The 12,140-nt window shown below is 40.6% G+C and overlaps 1 pseudogene; it reads right to left on the bottom strand.

The window, feature by feature from the left end:
* Positions 1 to 8,438: 8,438 nt before the first annotated feature.
* LOC137659465 (piggyBac transposable element-derived protein 4-like) lies at positions 8,439 to 11,659 on the bottom strand (annotated as a pseudogene).
* Between the last annotated feature and the right edge of the window lie 481 nt (positions 11,660 to 12,140).

The raw sequence follows: 12,140 nt of genomic DNA, 5'->3' as shown, positions 1-12,140 counted from the left end.
ATAGTTTGCTTATTCACTTTCCTGATTGGAGGAATAGATGGGTAAACTATGTCGATGTTTATCACTTAGTGGCAGATTCATTTGTCACAAGTGGCTTAAAACCAGGGCCAGGGTGTACTGAGTATAAACAGTCACAATAATAGTTGTTTGGTCCACTTTCAATAGGTTATACTTCCTCTTGGATATGAGCTCCTTATAAGTGGTTTTAAGAAGCCAATAATGTTGAAACGTGATGCCATCCCTAGGGCCAGGGGAATGGCGGTGTATATTAGGACCGAGTACCCTGCTTCTCATAAGTCCTGCTATCAATGTGGATGTCATGAGATTCAGGTAATAAAAGTTTGTGGCAGGCATAACAACTTTTATTTGTGTTCGATCTACCGGAATCCAGACATGGATGATTCTATCTTCGATTGTCTTCTTACCATTATGGCTAAGATACAAGAAGATGATAGAAAGGCTTCTTTTGTCTTTGTTGGTGATTTTAATGCTCACCATAGGGAGTGGTTAAGTTCTATCTCTCCTACCGATCGCCATGGCTTAAGAGCTTTAGACTTTGCCTCTGAATCAGGCTGTGAGCAAATCATAAATGAAGCTACTCACAGGTCTGGTAATTGCTTGGACCTCGTATACACTGACTCCCCTGGCGTTATAACTAGTAAGGTTGGTTCTCCAGTCGGGACATCTGATCATGCCTTAATTTCATTTTTAGTGAAGACTGAGCAGCCTGTCCCTGATATATCATATTCTTGTAAAATTTATATGAAATCCCAAGCAGACTGGAATGGGATTTTGCATGATCTTTTGTGCTTGAATTGGTCACAATTATATAATAGTGTAGATCCTGTTGTCCCTTTGAATGAGAATCTAGTCAACATAATTGATAGGTGTATCCCATGGTTCAATGATGATTGTAGACGTGCTTGTTTGGAGAAGCAGGAGGCTTATCACCTTTGGAAGGGTAACAGATCAGATTTGACCTGGAACAACTATACTCAGCTTCGAGCTTTTGCTCAGAGAGTTTATGCCTCAACTGAAAAGGAGTACAATTTAACCATAAAAGAAACACTTTCTGGTACAACTCAGGAACATAAATGGTGGTCTACCCTTAAATCTGCACTCTTTGGTGTAGATGCAACAGTTCCTCCTTTACTTAAACCAGATGGCTCAGTCACTCACTGTCCAAAGGAAAAGGCAACCCTTTTGGCTGATGTTTTTGACAGTAAACAGAGTAATGAAAAACTTGAACTTCCTCATTCCTGTTTTCCTGAGGCTAAACTAACTAGTTTAGCTTTTCGATCTCGTGAGATTAAAGATCTGTTGGTGGACCTTGATGGTTATGGAGGTGTAGACCCAAATGGTATTTTTCCTTTGTTTTTTATAAAGACAGCAGATTTTTTAGGTCCAAAGTTATCTGTTATTTTGCGCAAGTTAGCAAGAAGAGGAGCTTTTAGCACTTGTTGGAGAATTGGTAATGTTACTCCTCTATGTAAATGTGTTTGTGGTAGCTCAAGTCCCACTAATTACCGCCCAATTTCCATAACTCCCATATTATCTAAAGTTTTTGAACGTCTTCTGGCAAAACGTCTTAATAGGTTTGTTGAAGGTAATCATCTACTCCCTAGTTTGTAATTTGGTTATCGTAAAGGCCTTGGAGCATGTGATGCCCTTCTTACAATCTCCAATGCTGTACAGAAATCCCTTGATTGTGGTCAGGAAGTTCGTATGATTGGCCTTGATTTTAGTGCTGCCTTTGACCGTATTAATCATGAGGCCCTTGTTTTCAAACTGAAACAGTTGGGAGTGGGTGGGTCGTTTCTTAGCATTATTATTGATTTTTTAAGTAATAGATCTCAAAGAGTTGTTGTTGATGGGCACCATAGTGATTATAGGAATGTGATATCCGGTGTTCCACAGGGTATTGTTCTTGGCCCATTACTTTTCATACTATATACACATGACATGTGGTTTGGCCTAGAAAACAAGCTTGTTGCATATGCAGATGATGCTACTCTCTTTGCATCAATTCCATCCCCTGAATGTAGATCTGGGGTTTGTGAATCCCTTAATAGAGATTTAGCTAGAATTAGTGCATGGTGCAAATTATGGGGTATGAAGTTGAATCCTAACAAAACTCAAAGTATGATTGTAAGTAGGTCAAGGACGGTGGCTCCTCAACATCCGGATCTCAGTTTTGATAATGTTTCTTTAAATCTGTATGACACTTTCAAAATTTTAGGTGTGATTCTTGACAGCAAATTTACTTTTGAGAAACATATAAGGTCTGTGTCTTCTTCAATTGCACAAAAAATAGGCTTATTGAGAAAGTCTTTCAAGATTTTCGGTGATCAATCTATTCTGATGAAGTGTTTTAATTCTTTCATTCTACCTTGTTTTGAGTATTGTTCTCCTGTCTGGTCTTCAGCTGGTGATTCTCATCTTAATTTGTTGGTCAGAAACTTACGGTATATTAAATTTCTTATTCCTGATCTAGACATTAATCTCTGGCACCGTCGTTCAATTAGTTCATTATGCATGTTGCATAAGATTTTTCATAACTCTGACCATCCTTTACATTCAGATCTCCCTGGACAATTCTATCCTGTTCGTAATACTAGGCAGGCAGTTAATTCTAATAGCCAGGCCTTCTCCATCATGAGGCTCAATACTACGCAGTACTCTAGAAGTTTTATTCCAGCTGTTACCAAGTTGTGGAATGATCTCCCTAATCGGGTAGTTGAATCAGTAGAACTTCAAAAGTTCAAAGTTGGAGCAAATGCTTTTTTGTTGACCAGGCGGACATGAGTCTTTTTATAGTTTATTTATGACATATTTGTTTTTGATGTTGTTAATTGTTTATATATGACATGTCTGTTTTGACGTTGTTACTTTTTTTAGAATGATTTATTGTTAATTTGTTCTCTTCATTTATTTATTTCCTTATTTCCTTTATTCACTGGGCTATTTTTCCCTGTTGGAGCCCCTGGGCTTATAGCATCTTTCTTTTCCAACTAGGGTTGTAGCTTGGATAGTAATAATAATAATAATAATGTGAGAACTTATTAGCTGCCACCACGCCAATCTGGGTTCTTCCTTCAATACAAGTAATAAATCCACACAACTCCAATATTACAGATAAACTGTTTTGTTAATGCCAGTAAATTTCCTTTACATCTCTCAGTTACAAGATGACAGTCCATGGAAGAGGGAGCTACTCACAATTCCATGCAAGACTACAGTTGTTAACCACACGAACTGATGGCAGCACCGCCTGGCGCAGGTGTTACCGTGATGCCGGTGGTGAAGTGTGTGGTGGCTCCCTAGAGTTAGGGACCTCAGTGGTTTTCACCTCTGTGCCCAAAAGAGCTGGTAAGTCTGGTAAGGTGGCTCCTTGCCATGCAAGTAAGGTGGCATGGTCAAAATTTAATAATCACTTAGAGAACACAGTTGAGTAGGTAGTTGCTTTAGCCAGTGATTTGAATCAGGAGACATTTAGCAATGTTTTGAACAGTCCATCCTTATCTGAGCTACTAACCATGTAACAGGAATTCGTTGAACTTCTTTGCCATAGAAATGATGAACTCTCAGCTTACTGGATGTCATATGTAAATTTTGTAGATGATGTCATCCTTGGTCTTTTACGATTCTCACGTGAAAGAAATTGGACTTTGCATCTTCATGCAATTAGAGCACTCCTACCATGGTGCTTTGCCTATGATAAAGTGAATTATGCTCGATACCTGACTTCATATTATGCTGAGGTGACCAATCTTTAAGAGAAGCATCCTAAAGTCTACCAGGCATTTAATTCTGTGCAGTTCTCAGTGCAACTATCCGGAAGAATTCCTTTTGGCAAAATCCTAGTAGATCAAACCACAGAGATAACTGTCAATAAAGGCACACAAACTCCTGGTGACGCAACTCGATTCAGCCTGAAAACAGAAGCTGTCAAAAGGTACTTCATCACAGCTGAAAACCGTGGTGTCTTTCTTGGTCAATTGAGAGACATAATCCAAGGCAACAAATCACATCTTCAGCATACAGAGTGCAGCAATCAAGAATAAAAAAGTATTAGTAAACAGTGTCAGCTATTCTTAATCTCATTCAGGGATGAGTAAACCCAACTTTGCAGGTAACAAAGGCCTCATCATCTGTACTGCTATAACTGGTACTAAGGACATAGCATGTGACCTCATGAGGGGATCTGAAGTAAGGGAGAAAAGCAATGCTGCTTTCAAAGAAGGAAGACTTGAAGCAGATCCACCAACAAAGAAGTTCCATGATCCAGTAAGATTCAGTAAGCTAAAAAACTTTCAGCACCATGTGGGAAAAGAAAGAATTCAAGTTAGTTGGGAGAACAATTATCCTTAAAGCAGAAAGATCTGTATTAGGACGAAGCATTGTCATGGTCTAAAGTCGCAGTCTCCAGGTGGAGGATCTTTTATCTCTTCTTCTTGACCCATTGCCTTGGATCCTTTCCACACCAGATGGGCTATTGAGAAAGACAAACAAAGCTGCTCTAGCCACCTTACTGCAGAAAAATGTGTCAGTAACAGAACAATTTCCAAAGGACTCAGTTACAGTGATGGATAGCATGAACTAGTTACATAGAGTCAAAGGGGATGAAGCTACCTTTGGAAATGTTGCCAAGATAGTCTTTCATGGCACTGAGTGAGAGCAAACAGAACAGCAGAATAGATGTTCTTGATATCAAGAATAGTGAGAGATCACAGAGGTGGAAGGACAGGACACCATCTAATAGTATCGCAGATACACAGCTAGCGATACAGTGGAGGAGTTTTCTGACACAAGTCAGCAACCAAACTAATCTCATTTCATTCTTAGGAAAGGAGTGGAGTAAGTCCAAATACAGAGAACTGCTAAAAGAGAAAACTTTTTTTACAAATATAGGTGATGAATGCTTTACAATCACAACTCGGAGCAGAGAGTTATTTCCAACTCTCCAGTACCAAGAAGAAGTTGGTGTTGCCTTCTTCTCCATATGATGCATGCAGGTGAAGAGGGGTATAAAACTGTTATCTGTTTGAAGCACGCAAATGTTTTCATCGTGTACTCTTCTTTCCATAACACAATTGGGGCACATTTGTCCCCAAAATGTGGAAAAAGGGCCAGAACAAAGCTGTTCAACATTAGGCAAGGGGTAGCCTCAGTTGGCACAGAAGTCTGAAAAGCCCTTCTTGAATTCCATGCATGTACAGGATGTGATACAGTAAGGGGTTTTTCTGGGAGATGGAAAACTAGTGCTTTAAACTAAAGTACATAACCACAGACACAGGTGTCCAAAACACATTCCTTGAGCTTGGTCAGACCCGGGACCTTCCATCAGAATTAAATGACAAACTGAAAACTTACACATGCTAGATACTGTATACAGGTACTCCCATAAAGCAGCAGTAACAAAGGTCAGTGACATGAGAAACTGTCTCTTTTGTGTTAAGAGTGGTGAGCTAAAATGCCACCAGGTACTTCCATGCCGAGACTGTCAAGAGAAGCATGCTCAAAGAACATCTACCAGCTGCATTAATGAGGTGGTGTTTGAAAAGGTACCCACAACCACTCAGCCCCATTGATCATGGATGAAAGATGGAGTCTGTGGGAGGATTTGACTAGCTCATAGTTCAATGGATGGATGGCCAACCAGCACCTAAAGCTGTTAGATTTATTGGCCAGCAACTGTCCAAGAGTGTGAGTGTCCACTACTAAATGTGTTTGTGTGGCAAATGGACTCAAGTACACATGTGTAGGCAGCCATATCGTGAGAATCAAGCATGTATTTCAGACCCTGGTGAAAGGGATGATTACAATGGTGATGAAGGGGGTATGGAAATTGATTCCTGTTAGATGTGAAAAATTTATGATGTGTACAATGCCACAAACTATAGAGTACAGTAATACAGTGGTTTGAAACCAAGTGTGTTATGGTAAGAGGTAAAGGAACATTTATTGTTCAGTGTGCATCCCTTGAGTAAAAGGTAAAGTTCATTTCTTGGGTAAAAGATAAAATTCATTTCATCCCTATTCAACTTATTTTGCATAAATGCTATTGCTCATGTTCCTAAACGTCCTAGCTCTACTCCAGACTGTAAATATGTCCTCTTTCTGACAACCATATTGTTTAATATGATGTGTACCGTCCCTACCACTTACTTGTTCCCAGAGGCTCATATGTAGGGTTGGAAATATATAACTCTGATAAAGCAACAAATGTGTCAAATCTCTTGGTTTAGATGAACATTGTCATAAAATGACACCGTCAAAATTGAAGTACCAAACTTGTACTACCAGACTTGAAAATCTTCCACCATATCCAAAATCTACCTCTAATCTAATGCTATCACACATTTTCAGACTGCAGGGTCATATACCTTCACAAAAATTGCCATTTGATTTAATCTCTCAAAATGGCACCTATCAACCCTTTGTCTTGCATACTAGTAAGGTCTGTGCTGTCTTCTGTCAGAGAGGGGAACTTCATGCTTTTAGTAGACTGAAGGGCGTGTACTTTCAAGCGCCTGTTCTATAGTCCTATCGAATGTGCTTCTGCTTCTTCTATGGTACCATTTTAAGACTGCTTTGGGCTGTGTATGGCTTCCCATGTGTTCACTTAGGTGTTCATCTTGGTAGCTGCTTGGTCCCATCTGTGAATTTGTGATACTTGGTTAATCTTGACTTTCTTGGAGGGCAGTGCTACAGGGTTGAAAACTAATGCTCACATTTTGGTGTGACCTGGGGATTTTGATAAACTAGAAGTTCAATCTCATCATACTGAAGCAGATGTTGAAATACCTCAATATGCTTGTAGTTACAACAGCGAGTCTTTCCATCAAAAAATTGCATCAGCAGGTTCTGGGAGGTTGTGCGACTGTTCCTGTCCAAGACAGAATTACTATCTTGGCGCTGGCAATATCTTCTCGGTCACCGCTCCTTGTTGAAGTTTGTTCCACATAGGCGCCCTTCACCAGAGATCCCTTCAATGATGTCTGAAGGATCATTGATCAACCGACAGCGATCCCCTGTTCCGTCCTGTTCCAGTGGGGCAGGAGGTTCGGGCCAATCTGTCCTAGTGGGTTGACAGGGAGTACCTCACCAGTAGAGTTCCACTCAACTCTCCACCTCTGGACATGCAACTGTTCTCGGATGCGTCGAAGAAGGGGGAAAGGGTGGGGAGCACATCTAGACAACTGAGGAAGAAAGGCATCTGCAATCAATGTTCTCAAGATGCAAGTAGCCGTTCTAGTGTTACAAATATTCCAAAAACATTTAACCCTGGACAGGTAACGGTAAATCGCGTTGACCTATTAAGGTAAAGCCGGGCATATATGACCGGCCGTAAAAAAGTTATTTTATAAAATATTTCCCAATAAGTTGTAAAGACAATTAGGGTTTGGCTTATTGGTTTCAACAACCCTTAATACTACTATGGTGTTTAAATCAAACAAACAATAGAAAAAATATTTTTACTAAATATTTCAAAAAAATAAGTTTGATTTTTTAATCACTTACAGTAAAAAATTTACAGAAAATCACAGTATTCAAATATTTACATAATCTTCACAGGACTTCATCCGAGGTGGTGTCTTGAGCACTGGGGAAAATCTGAAGCGAATTCGTCGAAAACGGAGAGAGCTGAAAGCATGAGAAAAATGTGAATTAAAATTTTTTGCAAAAAATAAAAAAAAATTGATCCTTTTATTGGCTACCAAATGACTATTATATACGTATGAAAATTACTGAAAGTTATGTAATATATTGGTATATGATCTAAGAATACAATTATCATAAAAATATTATATATTTGCGAACTTTAGTTTGAAAAAGACAAGTAAATGATAGTACCACCTTTTGAGGGATGATTTTTCACGCAATTCCTTCAAATAAAATATGTGGTACATCATCACATATGAGCTCAATCACACTGAAAATTACGCAATTTATAGAGAATTTCATAAAGAACAAGAATATAACAAGTTTATAATACTTACAATAAAAACAGAGTCACAAGGGCAAGCAGAGTCCGAGGTTGTGTGGGTGTCGCAGGCAGCAACTGTTGGAGGAAAAACAACTGATTAGAAGCGTGAATGAACGCATGCATTCAAGACGTCATTTGACCTACTAAATAGTGTTATATTTCGTTAAAATTTCACCTGGACCATTATAGAAGATGTACAGTCAGTTTTAAGTAAGAAATAATCAAAATAACAAAAAAAATATATCCGCTAAGGGACAATAAATTTGAGAGGGCCGAGTTATCAGCCACTTTTTTCTTAGAAAGTGCTACATAACTCTCAATACACGTGCTCAATCACACTGAATATTACATAATCTATAGAAAATTTCATAAGGAACAGGAATATAACAACATTATAGCACTTACAGTAAAAACCGAGTCCCAGGGCAAGCAAAGGTAGAGGAGGTGTGCATGTCGCAGGCAGCATCTGTGGGAAGAGGAACAAGCTATTATAATGTATGCTTTCAAGAGGCAATTAGGCTTACTGAACATTATTACTTTTGACTGAAATTCTACATGCATCTTTTCAGATGATACATGATAACTTTGAGCAAAAAAAAAATTAGGAAAATAGGAATCTGTAAACCCCGAATGAACACTATCATGAAAATGGTATATTATCAAAACTTTACTGCAACATGAAAGAAAATATGTGGTGTCTTACCTAGACATTTTTGCAATTGGGACAGCAGATAACCTGGTGGCTGGCACAGACAGGTTTATGACAATGAACACAAGAAATTCTGCTTTTCTTGTGGGTGTTGCTGGGACACATGTAACATCTTGTGCGCGTTTCCAACCTCGAGGACGCTGCTTCTTGTGGTATTTCAGGAAGATTGAATGTTATTCTCATGATATGTTTCAGATCACGAGAGAGAAAAGTGAAGAGCCTGTACCTACGATTGACCCATTCGTAGCACAAGCCCTCCATCAGCTCCTTGTAGAACTGCTGCCTACTCCTCTTTGGAAGACTCATGTTGTCTGTGTACAGAATATAGGAGTTTACCATCACCATGTTGAGCATTCCAAAGAAGTATGCTAGAGGCCACCGTCTCGTCTTTCTTGCGCAGGAACTGATGGTGCATAGCTGATCAAAGCAATCAACTCCACCCTTAGTTGCATTGTAGAACATCTGAATGTCAGATTTGTAGTTCTCGATGACTGAAGGCTGGTGGTGGAATGTCGACAGCAGAAGAACCCACTTGGTGGAGTTGACCCTCTGGCACTGCAAGGTGACGTTGTGGACATAGGAGAATGCAGCCACAGAAGAACCAACTTCCATCTTCTTGTTGATGACACACTGAGGAATACAGGGCTTCTGTCTGATGGTCCCTACTAGGTCCATGCCAACATCCTTCAGCGACAGGGCTAAGGGCAGGGAGGTGAACCAACTGTCTGTTGTCACTGTCCCTCCTCGTCTGTGGTATGGCTGAACAAGCTCCATAGTAAAATTCTCTCATAACGTCATCCCCTTCGGAAGCTCAACACTCCCCTTGCCCATGTAAGGGATTGCATTGATCATGTAATGCGTGTCAGCATCACATGCTATGACCACCTTCAAGCCATACCTTGAGATAAGAAAAAACTATTGGTAAAAGTATAGCAACTATGAATAAATAAAAATCACTAAATAGAATAATAAAATGACAACAAAAATAAATAAACAAAATATATCACAAACATATATATAAAGCAAGTATTATCATAAATTATTTATGTCATAAATTTACTTACTTTGCTTGTTTATTTGGTATGTACATTTTGAATGGGCATTGTCCACGGAAAGGAATCAACTGCTCATCAACAGTTATATGAGGTCCTGGCTTGTAGTTCTCTTTGCAGTGCTGGATGTGCATATTCCAAATCTTGCGAATTGGGGCCATCTTGTCAGTCTTGCGACGTTCCTGTCGAGTGGCACTGTCGTCGAAGCGGATGACTCGTAGTAGGAAGGCAAACCGGCGTTCAGTCGTGACAGCTTTGTAGACGTGAGAGCCATCTAGCAAAGACCACATGTCCGATGTGGCCACATGGTCGTCCTTCCGTATTCCCGACAGGATCAAAAGACCAAGGAAGGCCTTCAGTTTCATCAGAGAGACTTCCCCGAACGTGTAGCTATCAGCCTTCTTGAATTGTGGTCTCAGAGTCTCTATCTTCCGGTTGGTCTCTACACAAATGGTGGCAATCATTGTGTCATCAAAGAAGAGAAAAAAGAAATCACAGGGCCTTGTAATGCCTTGTATTATGGTGTTGGAACTCCCCCTGGGAATGTAATGGGTATCATATCTAGGCAGGTCTAGATTGGGATCCCGGTGCCAAACTGTGCCATCCCTTGCCTTGACACACTCCTCTTTCAGCTTCTTGAAAGCAGTTCCTATTGCACCATGCAACTGGCCCCTTCTCCTTTTCCTGGTGCGCAGTTCTGCAGACGTCAAGTTCTCTGATGGTATGTCATGAGACATATCATGGGACGTAGAGGGTATTGAAGGGGGGTCGTCAGGGTCATAAAAGTCTTCCTCGTCTGCTGGCAGGATTTCCAAATCATTCACAATAATATTGACAGACATAGTAACATTGGAGACCAAAGGCTTAGACTTCTTACAACGTTTGGAAGCGGGCCAAGGGTCGTGGGAACTTGTCGAAGCTGTCGAAGCTGAGGGGGACACCTTGGGGCTGCTTGAATAAAATCTCGAAGCATCGAAGTGAAATACTGTACCCCATTGTCCTCATGGTCTTCATCAACCTCATGTGGGGCATCCTCTTCTTCCTCACTCTCACTTTCTGGAAGGTTAATGAACGAGTCTTCCCCGTAAAGTGCGTTCGAAGAAGCCATGCTCTGAAAAAAAAAAAAATCAAAATTAGGAAATCAGAATATCCGCTCTATTTCCTTCTAGAAGCATGCCAGCTGGCTGCCGATGGTTCTAGAAGTTTGGTAAATCTTTCGCAACAGTTGTGTAAAAATATCAATAACACACATGTAATGACAATTATGCTATAATAAATTATATGAAAACTTTGACTTTCACTAAACTCATGTGCAACGCAACGCTGGGTCATAAATGACCAGTATACCCGTGAAAAATGTGTTATGGCGTTGAGATGAACAGAGCAGCAGCTACAGCACGTCCAACATCTGCAAGAGTGTATCCTCAACATTTAGACTAATAGCATCCCCAACTGCGCAGTTCTTAAAAAACGTCTTTTTGCGCAGCATCCTGGTTATATATGCCCAGCGTTACCTGTCCAGGGTAAGGAGGCACTCAGTATTGTTGATGAGCGACATCATTACTGTAGTAGTCTAAGTGACCCGATGAAGAGGATGCAAGTCCAGGCGCTGTTTCATGCTGAGAAGTTGTTGGCAAGGTACAATCTGGGTAAGAGGAATGTACTGTGCTTGCAGATATACTTAGTTGCTAGGGGCAGGTTGTAGGAGCAAAGTGGTCCCTACATCCTCTTTTAGGGGCAAGGCTTCTTACCTTGTGGGTTTTCCACTGGTTAGAACAGGAAGCTCCCGTATTCTGCTCCCCCGTTCTGGATCCATGGGTTGTGGTCAAAGACGCTTTTCAACACCCAGATGGCCGCATGCCAAGTGGTATCCTGATCGACTTGTCCTGGTTGAGGTCCTGAGAGAACTGCCCCATTAGCCTCACTTCTTTGTCAGCTGCACCTACAGAGGTACTACCAGGCCATAGTCTTTGGCTCTTCACTGGTGGAGGCTACCCAGCATCTCCTCTGAGCAAAAGGTTTTCCACAAGGCACTGCACAAGAGTTGTCTTGATATTTCTGACAATCTTCTACAGCTGTCTATGAGGAAAAGTAGGCCTTCTTCTGTGATTGATGTCATAGAAAAGGGATTTTGACGTAGGAAAAATCTATTTCTGGGCGAGGGACCTGTGCCGCCCAGTGAATAAGCTCCTATTAGCACTTATTCTTAGGTAATTTACTGCTAAATATACCAGAGAAAAAATTTAAAGGAGTGCTAGGTTAACTAGCTCGCTCACCTATTGGTGTCGGTATAGAATTGGGCGTATAATCCAGAGGTCCCGCACTATTTAGATTCATCCACGACAAAGACCCCAATAGAGGAGAGCCGTTCAACCTCACTCGGCACCAC

Source organism: Palaemon carinicauda, chromosome 20 (assembly GCF_036898095.1).
Source record: "Palaemon carinicauda isolate YSFRI2023 chromosome 20, ASM3689809v2, whole genome shotgun sequence".
Lineage (NCBI taxonomy): Eukaryota > Metazoa > Arthropoda > Malacostraca > Decapoda > Palaemonidae > Palaemon > Palaemon carinicauda.
The sequence above is the reverse complement of the archived record's forward strand: the minus strand, read 5'-3'. Positions and strand labels throughout refer to the sequence as shown.